The 15,809-nt window shown below is 44.7% G+C and overlaps 1 protein-coding gene across 2 annotated transcripts in view; it reads right to left on the bottom strand.

The window, feature by feature from the left end:
* The window catches only part of LOC102147741 (putative KRAB domain-containing protein ZNF788), a 34,950-nt gene that overhangs the window by 7,315 nt on the left and 11,826 nt on the right, over positions 1-15,809 (bottom strand). The window lies entirely within an intron of this gene.

Genomic DNA, 15,809 nt, shown 5'->3' with positions numbered 1-15,809 from the left:
TTCCAACTACATGACATTCTGGAAAAGACAAAAGCATGAGCCAGTAGCTTTCTACTGGTTGGGAAGAGCTTGGGGGATGGAAGGAGAGATGAATCAGTAAGTAGACTGGGCACTGAGGATTTTCAGGCAAGTGAAACTACACTCCATGATACAGAAATGATAGATCTGTCATTACACATTTATCAAAACTCATACATTGAATAGCATAAAGAGTTAATGCTAATATACACTGTGCATGGCAATGCATCAATATGGGTCAGAAATTGTAACACACAGTAATACAGAAAGTGAAAAAACAGTGCAAACTGCAGAAGCAGAGAAAAGGGTTACGTGGAAACTGTGAATTTTGATCACTTTTTCTGTAAACAAGCTGTTCTAAAAAAAACTGGAGTCTTTCAAAAACAAGATGAAGACAGACTCTTTCTAATTCACCCCTGATGAGTGAAACAAGACATTTTTCATTCAACTGATTTCAATAGGACAGAAAGGTGCTCTATGAGCCTGAGACCCATAAGGGAGGTGAAACTTCCATCAAATTCCTTGTAGGAGAGCAGAGCACTGTATCCTCTGAAAAGCGCCATGGTCACTACCAGTAGAGGCAGAACTCCAAGGTGGATGACGAGTGTCCTGGTGAGTCCTTGTATTGTAGACCTAGTAATGTACACACAAGGGTTATGTTAATTTCTCTTTTCATTATCTCTGAGTCAAGAGATTCCCAGAGTTCCCTTACCATAAAGGGTCATCTCCTAGACAATCATCCAAGTGTTTGTGAACATACACAGATGAGCCCAACTTTTTGCCAGTAGTACGATGACTGCCTGCTCTTTGGTTGCCTCTGGTGACACAAGTTTGGTTCTTCATCAGGGATGTCCCAATTAAGGAATGAAGAGCAGCAACTCTCCACTGAGCTCCATCATGTACAAATGTGTAATGTCATCAAAGTCTATGCACTCCCCAGTGCTGTGTGTTCAATTAATCCCCAGGAACTACCCAGGGAACCAAGGTGTCTGGGAGAGGGGTGGCCTCCTCCACCACCCTAGCATTGTTCAATGAACTGAAGAAAGGCGATGCCCCTCAGCAGGTGGCATACGCTGCACGGCCAGGGCTGGGCTCCTTCACATCACAGGCAGGTGTCGGTAGCCAGGCTGAGCTGGCAGGGGACTGTTTCCAGCACCAAAGGCATAACAGGTGCCTTGTCGAGGGTCACATGCTGAGCGCTTCTCAGAGCCTCTATTTTTAACAGATCTCAGTATGAGAGGATGACAGCAGCTCTAATGGCAGACAATGTGGGACATGGGGCAGTTTCTTGCATCAGAAGCCTATGGACAACTTAAGGTCCTCCTCTGGGAGCCTCACATCACTGCCATCAGGGTCAGAGGCCTCCATGACAACTGGTTGCTTTCTAGAGTTTAACGGACCTGGGCTTAAGTCTGGTTTGAAATAATCCCTTTAATGGTCCAAACTCAGACTGTGGTGTTGTCCACTACAACCCAGAGGGTCAGGATCTTTGTTGCAACGCATGCAGGGGTGACAGCAGCAGCAAAGTGACTTAAGGGTCCTGGTGAGCCCTATGGAATCTCAACACCTACTGGCTGCTTTTTCCTGTCTCTTCTTTCTCTCTGAAATAATTGCTCTTTAAGGAGTGGCTATCTAATGGGTTTACCTCATTCACAGAACATAATCATCCTCATAACCCTACACATCCCCTAATGTCAAGGCAACCCCAGCCTCAGTTTCACCATCACTGTAAACACCCAGATTCTGCCCCAGACATAGCACATGGCCTACAATAAGGATGGTGCCATTATCACACTCCTGCTTCCCAAGGACAAAGAATTATCAAAACTGTGAACTCAGAGTCCTCTGCAATTACAACCCAGGCTTGGTGGGGTCAACAGTGCAACACAGGGCAGCATGGCGCACAGGAGGAGCTGCCCAGCATGCAGCCCACAGTGCAGGAGCCTCCAGGCTTTCTCATCAGCCTGTCCAGGTAAGAAGGCCCAGGGGAAAAGGGAGGGCGAGGCTTAAGTGTTCAGAAGTCAAACAGCAAATATGTGGACCCTGGCCACTCATTACAAGAAGAGATGGGGGAAGAAAAGAGGCATTCACACTGGCTTGTTTTTACATAAAGAAGCACTAACAGGATGGTGAAGCAGTGAGCAACACTGGTCATGTGAGGGAGGCTGGAGTCAGAGCAGAGGAGCGGGGCAGGACGAGCAGGCGGGGAGTCTCCTTAAGTGAGTTTCCTCTCTTAGGAAATTTTTAGACCTTTGCATGCACTATCTATTTAAAATAAGAGAAATTCATATACACTATATTTTCTTATGCTTGGTCTTTATTTTTAACTAACTTCTGCTTTATAAAATTAACTTAATTTTAACATCTCTACATAGGAAACCACTCCGATATAATCCTTTAAACACTAATGGATATAAAACAGCAGACGATACAAAATTTACCAATGTTTTTCCAGCAAAAAGGACAAGGGGCATTATAGCCTGTCCGTCCACTATATTCACACTGGGAATATTTTTAGGAAGGAGTAGCAGATTGTAATGCATAAGGCGTTTGCAATTAAGCCCTGTGATAAACTAGGAACTCCCAGGATTTACATAAGCTTTGACCTGGTTCCTCATATCACTGCAAATAGAAATTCAAGTGCTTCTTCCTCGCATCCATTAAAATAGGAATTCGTTTGCCTTAGGAATAATATAGCCTTTTAAATGTCAAAGCTTTGTAGGAACATGGACACAAAAACTGACCTAAAATTGGAAAACGCACATGACAACTTAGGTACACCCGTCTCACATCATGAGACTCTCTTGCCTAAATGGACCCAAACTTCTATTAGGTTCAACAATTTTCTTGTCTTACATCATATCTCTCAATCAACTTTATTTTATTTTATTATTTTTTTAACTTTTATTTTTTTAGAGGAAGATTAGCCCTGAGCTAACTGCTGCCAATCCTCCTCTTTTTGCTGAGGAAGGCTGGCCCTGAGCTAACATCCGTGCCCATCTTCCTCTGCTTTACATGTGGGATGCCTGCCACAGCATGGCTTGCCAAGCAGTGCCATGTCCGCACCCGGGATCCAAACCGGTGAACCCCGGGCCGCCGAGAAGCGGAACGTGCACACACAACCGCTGCACCACCAGGCCAGGCCCTCAACTTACATTTTAAAACCCCAAGTGCTAATGGAAACTAGAATCAAAGGGCAGCAATCTTTAATTCATAAAGGAATCCAAGGACAGAATATTTATTCAAATCAGCTCATAGAAGCAGCCTGCTTGCCTATCGTTCAGAAGGAAAACTCACATTCAGAAAGTTGACCATATTCCCAAACTTGGGGTCTAGACTCTCCTGGTTGAGATGTAACCCCTGGAGTGGGTCAGTCCCTGGTGAAGGAGGGTGGGGACCCCAGAGCAGCCACAGAAATGCACTCTGGGAGCCCCACACACACTCCCTCTCCTGTGAGCATGGAAGCACTGCCTCCCCCAGGCTCCCATTCTCACATGGGAGGAAACTCTCAGTCAGATTCAGTTTAAGCTTCTGACCCACATGAACTCCAAATTCATGAACGCTTTGTCCACAGGACACAACACCTGATCTTCACAGACTTCCTCACTGTGCACAGATTACACTCTCAGTGCACCTACAGTGTGGGTGCAAAACTCAAACAATGTCTAAAATGTCCAGGCCTAAGGAACCAACCACAACCTCAGAAAGGGCATCATTCCCCACCCCATGAGCACGTCCATCCCTAGCTTTCCAGGGCTCTGCAGCTCCTCTCAGGACAAAGGCTCCTTCCATGGGGGTGTGAGCAGTAGGACACCTGCAGGGGGAGGCTCCCCAGGAAGGACAACTGGGCCTTCAAGGCTTTCCCTCTGCAGGCCCAGGGGGGCCTTAGCTTGGGTCTCTGACTGTGTTGCTCTGCTCAACACTGGAGCTGCTTTGGAATCTCTTTGTCATTTTAAGCGACATAAACCCAGTGTTTGAATAATCTAACAAAGTCACTTAAACTTTGCTTTTCCAACACAAGGCTGGGTAGAAGTGTGGGTTGCACCCCATGTGCAGCTAGATCAGGCTGTACAGAAACGTGGGTGATGCTCCATTTACAGCTAAGGGTCCCACCAAACTGCTGTCAGCTCTCAGGAAATAACAATGGCTACTATGAGGAATGTTCCATTAGACAAGATCATTTAAGAAATGCACTTAAAAACAAAGCTTCAAAGTTCCAAAAATAGATCACTGAATGTTTCATTGCAAAAACTTAATGAAAAATTAAAGATATAAGATGTACCTAAAACAAGACTACATGACCATAAACTAAAGTTCACCAAGTTAATGGCCTGACACCCCCATATCTACCGTCAAAAGAAGGCCCCCACACAGGCCCTTTTCTTATTTTTTTTTAATGTATTTTTTTTCCTTTTTCTCCCCAAAGCCCCCCGGTACGTAGTTGTATATTCTCAGTTGTGGGTCCTTCTAGTTGTGGCATGTGGGACGCCACCTCAGCGTGGCTCAGTGAGCAGTGCCATGTCCGCACCCAGGATCCAAACCGACAAAACACTGGGCCACCTGCAGCGGAGCGCGCGAACTTAACCACTCAGCCATGGGGCCAGCCCCTATGGGCCCTTTTTAATGTTGATGGGACTCTGAGGGATTTTTAGCAAATGACTATGGAATTCCCTTAAACAGCCAATAGAAACTACAATTAAAATTAGTGGGAAAATTTCCCAAATTTTGGTAAATACCAGACCTACATACTCTACTCTAAACCCTACTTGGAGCCTGCAGCTGGGATCCTGGGAGAACTGGCAACAGCCGGCTTTGGGTGAGAATTCTTACAGAGCCAGCTCTCCTGGACCACTGTCTGCAGGGCCCAGTCAAGAGAGGGAAATAAGATTTCACAGTCCCTTCCTTTCCACATCCAAACCAACTGGTTATTGATCCTTTCTCTCACAAGAACAGGTAGTGCCTTCTTGCTGTTCTTGTTTTATGTCCTAAAACCTGGTTTGGGTTTCTGCCTGCTGGAGACACCAAGTTGTCACTTCTTTCTTGGGGCTATCTTTGGGAGTGAGTCTAGATCTTTTGAAGATAATGTCTTTGCATGGTCCTTGGGGACACTTCTTGAGTTTGAGCTTTTTCAGTATTGCCAGAAGTATTCATTGCTTGTTGCTGCTTGTCCTGAATGAAACCTGGGAAGATATTCTAATGGACTTAATAACTTTATAACCAGAAATGTGGCCAAACTGCAAACTGATATGCAGAGCCTGATAGAATTTTTTTTTTCCTTCTCCCCTAAGCTAAATGTACCCAGAGGAGAGAAAAACATTCCAACATTGGTGGATGAGTGTCAGTCCTTTAGCATCCAGGCTACAACCCAATTCTTTGAGGAACAGAGAGCAACTGTCCTGGCCTCCCCAATCCTTACAGAACTAGAAATGCAGCTCTAGAGGCAGTCAAATTCCTTTAGCAATCCCAAAACCTCTCCTTTCCAACTCAAGGCTTATAAATGATTGGCCTTAGGAGATCAAAGTCCTTCTTGGACAAACTGGCATCCGTTCCCCATGCCTCTGAGACGTAAATGTGAAAGTATGAACTCAGGGAGGTCATCCTTACCAGAAGAAAAATGAAAGGGGGAAAGGTCGTTTGAAACTTGGACAAATAAAATCTTTTTAGTGTTTCTCCACAGATATTAGTGAAAGGCTTTAGCCATCTGAGCAGGGAATCTGAACCTATTCCATCTACCAGGAGAACAACTTAGACCCAACTTCTTAATAACCAGTGAATTTTAAATTATCACACCAGTCTCAAGGGTAAAATTTTAAAATGAGAACTGTAAGGTCTCTGTTTATCTTTGTTGGTATGTTTTGTAGATATGTGGTATTTTTCCACCCGTGGGTGGTATCAGCAAAGTTAATTTGTAAGTAGTTCTACTTAACTGACTTAAACAAAGAGCTTAGTATTCACAAAGTTCTCAAAAATATAATATAAACTAACCCAAATGTTTTTCAGGTTCACATGATCTGGGAAAATACTCAGTATTAAAACTGGTTTTCAGTTAGTTGATTTAATTAAAATAGACAAGTCTTTAGAGTTAGCAACACTGAATATAATGCAAACATCCAACTATTCTTCCACCTGAGTTTATTAATCAAATGACGTCATGTTATCTCTCACGAAATTTGTCAGCAAGAAGAATTAGTTTAGGATGATGTCTTTTTCTAATGTCTAATGAAGTTTTCTGGGTCATCCAAACATAGTTGTTAATAACAGGCAAATTAAAGAGATGTAAGATAAAATGTCCCAAGTGTACTTTTTTAATAGTCTCCTGAAATCATTTTGGTAGCCTATAACCTTAAAGTTTTGCTGAGTTCAATTAAATGAGTTCAGTTAAATTCACTGAATATCCAGATCATTTCCAAATAAGAAAAATACTGAAATATTAATTACTGAATATAGATTTATCCACTTTTTGCTTCCTTCTACAGACGAATTAAAGATATTTGGGTCTGTCAGAACACACGTCTTGTGCCATGCTGAAAAGTCTACTGATATTACTACTACTACTACTAGATATTACAAAAAGTATTTACAAGTCTGCTAAGCCACAGAATGCTAATGTAAAAGATAGTTCATAATTGCTTGCTTCTTAGTCTTCACTAGAAATTAAAAATTTCTAAGGGCTAAAAGTTCTAATATATCTAATTAAAACTACTAAAAATAACAAGGAAAAGGAATTTTTTGTGTGGTCAGGGTTGGCTAAGATTGGAATAAATTTAATTAAGTAGCTGAGTTTTAATATCAAAAGTAAGATGCTGCAAAATTAGTATTTGGTTTTCTCGCCGTTAAAAGGACAATGTTTTCTTGAACTGTTGGTCTCATCTTGATAATCAGAAATTAGAAAAGGTTTGTTGCTTTCCTTACTAATTAAACTGCCTACCTAGAAGAAAAACAAATCTTGCATCTTGTCAAAACAATCACCTGTGTTCCATGTGGTCTTCATCAGGTCTTTGTTTACTTAAACCCAGTACTGGATATTAAAAGAGCTACATTTTGCTCACAAGTATGTAAACTTCTGTATTTGCCTTTGAAATCTTTCATGTCACGTTGGTCAAATAGATAATTAAATACTTCGTTTCATAATGATCTGTGATCCTACTTAGGCAAGTATCTAAAACCTTTTGATATTTCTGACAAATTTCCCAAAAATCCAATTCTAAATGAAGCCTTTTTGACTTTGAATTAACTCTGACTTTTCCAGAAGGCCCCTGGAACATTTCAAAGTATTTGTTCTCTCTCCTTATAGAAAGGGAGATGTTAAACTAATTAGGCTTATTTCATATGTCAAAGTACGTGGGAGGCATCGTCAAATAGGAGGTAACACTAAACCTTTATGTTGTGTCTGTGTAGGTATCTGTTCTAAGTGTTCCAGAAGTTGTGTGTAATTCCTGGAAATCTGATCTGTTCTGGGACAATGTCAACAAAGTTCCAGTTATTATCTTAAAATGCTATATGTTACCAAAATAACAAATTTTCCTTGTCAGTCTATTATAAGGAACTCTCATCAGATCTTTAACCATGGGCATTTTTAAGTCTTTTGTCACTTACAGTTATTGTTTTACACTGATGTTTTCACAAGTGTTCCTGAAAAAGTGCTTTATCTTCAAGGAGATTCAAAGAAAGAACTCTTTGACAAGTGTAACTTTCTGATGACTTTAAGACTGTAAAAATGAACTGATAAGAATACGAATTGCTCTGAAATCTCCTTGGAAGATACTCCATCAGGTCCTCCTCACTACACAGATGACAGCCAAACTTCAGGGACTTGAACCTTAGATATACCCCTCACAGCTGAAGAAGGCTCCTCCTGACATCTGGGCCTGTGCAGATGTCGGAGACCTCCACATCAGATTGACAAGGGAGAGAAACAGCTGACAGATGTAGACTGCTTCACCCTAAGATGTCAGATCAAGATTTCCTACTTTAGCTAAACACAAAACCCTTCCTTCTTTCTCCCTTTCCTTTTTTTTGAGGAAGATTAGCCCTGAGCTAACTACTGCCAGTCCTCCTCTTTTTGCTGAGTAAGCCTGGCCCTGAGTTAACATCCGTGCCCGCCTTCCTCTACTTTATATATGGGACACCTACCACAGTAAGGCCTGTCAAGTGGTGCCATATCCGGACCCGGGATCTGAACCAGCCGAACCAGCGAACCCTGGGCCGCTGAGAAGCGGAACGTGCGAATTTAACTGCTGCGCCACCGGGCCGGCCCCTTTCCCTTTCCTTTAGTCTGGCATGGGCCTGGAAAGGTAACACCATCATCTGTATGTCCCAGGCCATTGCTAAGAAGGGTCATCTCTGGAATTTACACCAACTTTTTATTTCAGGCTAGTAGAAAATCTGATGCCTGGCTTGAATGGCAAATGCAACAATCCCTGTGAATGAATCCATCCACTAGCAAGGCCACCTTAGTGAGAGCGGTATCTGCCCTTACAGGATTTATCTTTGTCTGTAGTGGTTATCTTTCTCCTTGGGCCTATGAATGCCCGGACGGCTGCTGCATAACTGGGCAAGACCTCTGAGGTTATCTGACTGTTCCCCTAACTTTTCACAGGTGAACTCAGACATCTCACTGGTTGACTCTCCTGAATTTACATCATTGAGTTGGAAAGGACCTACCAGGAGGCATTCAGGACTCAGGATTCACTTCCTTTGACAGGGCCACACTAACCTGGTTAGGAGTAAAGGTAAATGAGAATATAATCTGAAAACCTCTCCTTAGCTCTTGAAGACATTGCAAACCCATTGCTAAGACAAGAGCTGCCCAACAAAGATCCTTAGACTCTCTGGCCACAGTTGTCCTTGGCACCAGGACAGCCCTTGATTCTCTCTTAGCTGAGCAGGGAGGTGTCTGTGCTGTGGCCACCACCACCTGCTGCTCCTGAATGAACACTCCTGGGGAAGCTGAAACTCAATTACGGAATATCACAGAGCAAGCCACCTGTCTTTTTTTGAAGGTGACTCCTTCAATGTGGTATTTCTTTCACTAATTTGATTTGATTGGTTTGGGTCTTGGGGACAATGGCTCCAAAGTGCACCCCAGATATTCAGAACTATCCTGTTTATTATAATCAAAATAAACTCCCTGGTGCACTGTGTTCTCTCAAAACCTTTAAATGCAGGTTTGCAGCCATTAACCACCAATCAAATGATCTCCCTAAGACTGGAACCTCAGACAGGAAGGAAGAGATGACCGACTTAAAGACTGTAAACCTGAAGCCTTGACCTGTGAATGTCACAGGGGTTAAGGAAAAATGTCATGACCTCTGGATGCCACCCAAAGGAACAACAAAATCTGAGAGGATTTCACAGTGGTAGCTGAGAGTGGCACTAATGCCTGAAAGGACAATCACATCTCTCAGTTAAGCCAAGATTCTCATCAAAAAGGAGAAACTGTAGAGGCTGGCCCAGGGGCATAGTGGTTAAGTTCACGTGCTCCGGTCTGGCAGCCCAGGCTTGGCACGTTCAGATCCCAGGAACAGACCCAGCACCACTCATCAAGCCATGCTGTGGTGGCATCCCACATAAAACAGAGGAAGATTGGCACAGATGTGAGCTCAGTGACAATACTCCTCATCAAAAAGAGGAAGATTGGTAACAGATGTTAGCTCAGGGCCAATATTCCTCACAAAAAAAAACAAGGAAGAAAACAAACAGCTACATCCTTTCTAAAAAAAATAAAATAAAAGGGGGGAAGTTGTGAGAAAGAAAACCACAGCTCCCAAATTGAGTCACTTTTGCTAGGCCTACATCACCAAACAAAGGGCTTGATACCTAACCTATGGGCAGCTTCAGCCTTCCCCAGGAATGTAGTCTAACCCATCAGTCTAGGATTCTCTGTTCAGCACCAATGAGGCAATCTGCCACACGGGCCTCTCCATCCCCCAAAAGAAGATGAGGTCATCCACCTAATAAGATCCTTGTGTCCCCAGAGGGAGCGAACCTTGCATAAAATAATCCTTTTTCCTACGTATGACTTCCTTGTCCTGCCTTTAAAACTTTTCCCTTTCTGGAGTCACATGGAGCTCCTCTCTACTTATTAGAAGGGATGCTTTCCAATGGAAGAATTGCTCAATAAAGCCAATTAGATCTTTAAATTTACTTGGTTGAATTTTTGTTATTCAACACTATTAAAAATATGGTTGGGGGGCTTGCCCCGTGGCCGAGTGGTTAAGTTCGCGCGCTCCGCTGCAGGCAGCCCAGTGTTTCATTGGTTCACATCCTGGGCGTGGACATGGCACTGCTCATCAAACCACGCTGAGGCAGCGTCCCACATGCCACAACTAGAAGGACCCACAACGAAGAATATACAACTACGTACCAGGGGGCTTTGGGGAGACAAAGGAAAAAAAAAATTAAAAAAAATATATATGGTTGGGGCTGGCCCCATGGCCGAGTTAAGTTTCTGTGCTCTGCTATGGCAGCCCAAGGTTTTGCCGGTTCAGATCCTGGGTGCGGACATGGCACCGCTCATCAAGCCATGCTGAGGTGGCATCCCACATGCCACAACCAGAAGGACCCACAACTAAAACTATGCTTTGGGGAGAAAAAGGGAAAAATAAAATCTTTAAAAATAAATAAAATACGGTTCATTCACATTTTTTCCGTTGTTTATCATGAATTGTTTATTGTGAATATCAAGTTTCAAAAACTCAGCCTGAGATTTAAAAGCATGTCTGAAGGCTGCTCCTAGCATGAATCCTAGCATTGGCATCTAGATTCCCCATGCTCATGCAGATAACAGTGTAATTCATTTTTTGTCAGTCTTTTCAGCATTCATGTACAAAGAAGCAATTTAAAGCATATACTATTTTTCCCCTCATAGGCAAAGATCAAGAGGTTTACACTGTGAAATATGCTTTGACTTCTTGTTCATGTAAAATAAATCCTGCACCTATGTCACATCAATGGTGGTGTGCCACCAGCATGTGTGATGGAGCACACTGGAGGGCTGCTGCTGCTGTCCCTAACCAGGCCGTCCCTGATCAAAGATGTGTGGGGACCTGGAATTGGCCACCCCAAGATATGTCTCTTTGGCATCAGGATTATTTGAGGCTGATTGCTTTTGATAAACTGGGACAGGGAAGGAGGAATGGAACTTGCCCTTCGTTAGGACACATTTACATTTGTAAGGTAAATATCTGTAAAGGTGCCTCCCTCTCTGTACCAGGAAGAAAGGCGATGACCTTCTCTCTAAAAACTCTTAATCAATACCAAAGGCAAGGACTTAAATCTGCATTTTATTGTGCTTCTCTGGTAACCTCCTGTAACTGACTTCCCTCCCCCTCCCAACGTTGGCGTCTCCTTTAAGGATTAAGCATCTTTCTTTAGGCTAGGAACTGATTGCTGAGCTCACCTGTGACCCCCCAGCTCCAGACAATGACTTGCCTCCGGCTACGCCCTCTGAGACAGCAGACCTATCTGCCTCCATCAAGTGCTGTGCTGACAGAGCGGCCTCATGACTGTTGTAAAAGGGACATTTCAATCACATGTGAAACACCCTGTTTGGGGGGTATATAACAACTGTGTGCACCCCACGTCTTCGGTGCCCTTTCTTCCTTCCGGAAGAAAGGCCCCGGGCCATGGTTCCTCATAAAGCTTTGTTTAATTTTCTCTTGCTATTCTGTCTCATGTGAATTTAATTCGTTCTCCAGCCAGACGAACCCACATTTGGGGAGAGGAAATGTCCTCCTCCCCTACAATGGGACCCAGTGGTCAGCAGGGTCAGTCAAACTCCAGGCAGTCATACTAGAGGATGCCCTGGCCAACGGTCCACCCCATCCTCACAGTTTTACAGACTTCTAGCCCAGTGCCAAGGGTCGAGCTGCCTGGCAACAACATCAGCTCCTTATCCAAGGTCACCCTTTGGGAGAAAGCACTCTGGGAGAATCTTGCTTACAGTCACTCAACTACATAAGGTCACACACGTCTCTACATGTACTGACATCAAACCGCAGAGCCTCACCTCAACCCTCAGGCTGATAAACTAGTTACAGTTTCCGAGACACACACTGACACCTCAGCTGCACTCAGAAGCAGAGAAAACAAACAGGGGCTGGGGAGGCGGGCTTTGGGGTATCAGGACAGTAAGGGGCCCCTATGTTCCCAAGGGAGGATGGGAATGGCTTATTTGGATAATTCTGTGGACAGATATGGTAATGAGACCCACTATGCTACAGACTGATAAGATTGTAATACTATTCTGTAAAATATAACTATACTGTAAACTACAAAACTAATTATACATGTTAATTGCATATAATATCTTCTACTTATATATAATATATACTAATTATGTATATTATACTATACATTACTCATTCTATATACAGGTAATATACCACATATACCATATATAAATATATATATACTGTATTCTACATTCTCTCTCCATATGTATACACACATACACACAAAGATACACACTATATGCAGTATTAGATAATTTTAAACTGTATACTCCATTATAATACAGTACACAAATATCTTCTTTTGGTGAGGAAGATTTGTCCTAAGCTAAGATCTGTTGCCAATCCTCCTCCACTGAGTACATGGGATGCCTCCACAGCAGAGCTGATGAATGAAGTAGGTCCACACCTGAGATCCAAACCTTTGAACCCTGAGCCACCAAAGTGGAGCGTTCAGAACTTTAACCACTCAGCCATTGGGGCTGTCCATATCTATTTTTAACATAGATGAAAAAAGCCTCCACAAAATACTTGTACAGGGAATTCAGCAAAATAAAAAATAACCTAAACAAGAGGACCACATGGGACTTAACCCAGGAAAGAAATGTTGCTTTTCATCTAAAAATGAATAAACATAAGGAACCATTAATAGAATAAGTGTCAAAAACTACAGGATCATCTCAGTAGATACAAACAAGCATTAGACCAAGTTCAAGACCCCTTCACAAGGAAAACACTCAAGAAACTAGGAGAAACTCCCTCACCCTGAAATAAAGCATCAGTGAAGAACCCACAGCTGACGTCACTCTTGATGGTGAAGGACTGCGGGCTTGCTCTCTCAGATCAGAGAGAAGACAGAGATGTCTGCTCTCACCAGCTCCACCCACCGTGGTGAGAAAGGCGCTACCAGGGCAGTTAGGCAAGAACATGGGAAAAATCAACCACTCCAGACACACAAAGCTCCACAGACAGACAAGCAAAATCACACAGACTTTGGCATGGCACACATAGGAGGACAAACACAGGCACAGACACACAAACTCTCAAACCCTAAGAGTTAATGGCTCAGAGACACACAGATGTTACCACAGACACAAGCCCAGGCCCTCTGCACTCCTCACTGCTTTTCTTTACTCTTTAGGGCCAATCATCAGACACATGGTATAATTTTATTTATATAATTTCCTTTCTTTACCCCAAAAAGCAGAAAAAGCAAACTGACATTTGTTCTGCTTTGTTCACCAAAGCACCTACCAGAACGGCTCACACCAATGTTCTTCCATTTGGGGCTCAGACGCACACTCACATGGAAGCCTTATACAAGCCTCATCACAGGCCCAGATCTTCACAAAATGCGTTGTTCTCACTCCCACCCCTCCTGGTAGAGGGGTGTCTCCTGGCTCCCAAACCAATCCCCAAAGAGGGGGTCTCAGCCCTTCCAGATGGGGAAGGGATTTCACCCTTCCTGACACCACACAGTACAAACAGGACATCTCTACGAAAATCACAAAATGGGAGACTGGATGGCAGTCAGGGCCCAAAATGGCTGGAGTCATGACATGCCAGCCCCTCTCACTGCTATAAATGCATCCAGAAATCCCATCATGAACTGTCCCTTTGTCACTTTGCTTTTCTTTTGTGAGCTCAGCGAGGGGACCAAAGGTGAGCATCTCCTCGCTCAGCCCCCATGTCCCCTGCTGCAGGCTCCCTGGGAAACATCAGCTCTGCTGTGGACTCACATTCCCACAGACCTCACTCCGTCCTCCCACGGTGGCTCCACCATCTTCACTGAACACTTTCTCCTCAGGACCAGAGTCCAATTTGTACCCTTGAGATTTTAATTTACAGAGGTGACTAAGTGACAACATGGACAGGCCAATGTCACTGAAAGAAGTTTTTCACTTACATTTCCCAAGGCGCACACCATGCCAGGCAGGGTCACAGGGGCTGCATCAGGGTTGCTCAGGAGGCAGAATCAGGAGTGGGACGCAAACCTAGGCCACAGCCTTCATTTGGGTCCACAGGAAATGTGAGTCAGGGCAGAGTGAGCAGCTCAGGACTGGCTGCTTTGAACAATCCCAGCAGCCTCTGGGGCCTAGGGACGGTCCTGTCATCTGGTTCCTGGCCCTGGGGTGGGTTTAGAGCAGGGAATACCGTCTGGCGTTTGAGAGGCAGATAAGGAGGTCTGTAGGGACAGGGCACTGGATAGGACAGGATGCACATGAGAGGCCTGCTCCACATAAGCTGTCCACCGCCAACGTGGAATGAGGTGCCCCTGGGAGGGGCAGGGTCTCCCTATGTCTGAGAGGCCCCCCAAGATGTCAAAACATCTGAAGAGACAGAAAACAAAACACATGACTAATACAATCAGAAAGAAGACAAGGATTTGTCTGCTCACGTCAGCTCAATTCAACAGGGTGAGGGACGTGCTAGCAGGGCAGTTAGGCACCAAATGACATAACAGCATTCCAGATTTTAAGGACATAAATATATAGCCCCCCAGACAGACAGACAAAATCACACACGCTTTCTCACTGGACACACATGTGCTCACATCCACACACAGACACCCAAAGTCACAGACCCTCAGAGATAACAGCCCAGAGACCCACCGCCCAGGCCCCGAAGAGGGAGAGTCGGGGCCCACGATGGCTGCAGTGATCACCGTGTTCCAGCCCCTCACGTTGCTATGATCACTTCCAGAAACACGCCCCTCACCACGTGCCCCTTCCTCATTTTGCTTTCCCATTGGAAGCTCAGGGCTGACAACAAAGGTCTGTGTGTCCTCACCCAGCTGCCATGTCCCCGGCTGGGGTCTCCCCAGTCTGGGATCCATCACCCGCTGAGGTCTCACCTGCATGCAGACCTCGTGCATGTCAGCCCCTTGGGCCATCCTCACTGAGGCCGTGATCACTGCCCTCCCTGGAGGCTTCAATGATGGGTGGAGGCCTCGGGACCTCAGCCCCCAGGTCTCCCAGCCACAGAGAATCACCTTGGGGACCCAGGAAAGCACTGCAAGTTGTTGCGAGAGCATGTTGTGAGATGGCTTGCCTCATTTCTGCTTCTTCCCTTCTAGAAACATTCGGCGCTGCCTCTGACAAAGGAGGCGCGCATCACCTCCTGCGCCTGCGCACTTCAGGAAGGTGGAAATCCCCGCTTTTCTCACTACATCCTTTGGCTTGGTACCCGTTGCATTCTGGGAGCCTTGTGAAGGGAGGGGACACTGTGACAATGGAGGGTCTGGCTGAGACCACTGTTTCATGCAGGTCTCAGGGCTGGAACTCTACAGGGTGAGTCCTGATCCAGAAAAAGCAAGCACAGGCCTTGGTGGATGGGCTCCAAATTCACTCTGGAGGCGGGTTCTGAGGTGAGGGAGCTGGGGTGGTCAGTGCATGAGCCACTGAAACCATAGGGTGGAACATGCCAGAGATCTGAGGAGAGTGATTTAGGTACAGCCAGGCACCTGAGGGACTCCCAGAGCTAGGACAAGGCAGGACATCTCTTCTTGACATTATTGGTGATATTGCAACTACTGTCAAACTGTGCCTGTTGGTACAG

This window comes from Equus caballus, chromosome 7 (genome assembly GCF_041296265.1).
Source record: "Equus caballus isolate H_3958 breed thoroughbred chromosome 7, TB-T2T, whole genome shotgun sequence".
NCBI classification, from domain to species: domain Eukaryota; kingdom Metazoa; phylum Chordata; class Mammalia; order Perissodactyla; family Equidae; genus Equus; species Equus caballus.
The sequence above is the reverse complement of the archived record's forward strand: the minus strand, read 5'-3'. Positions and strand labels throughout refer to the sequence as shown.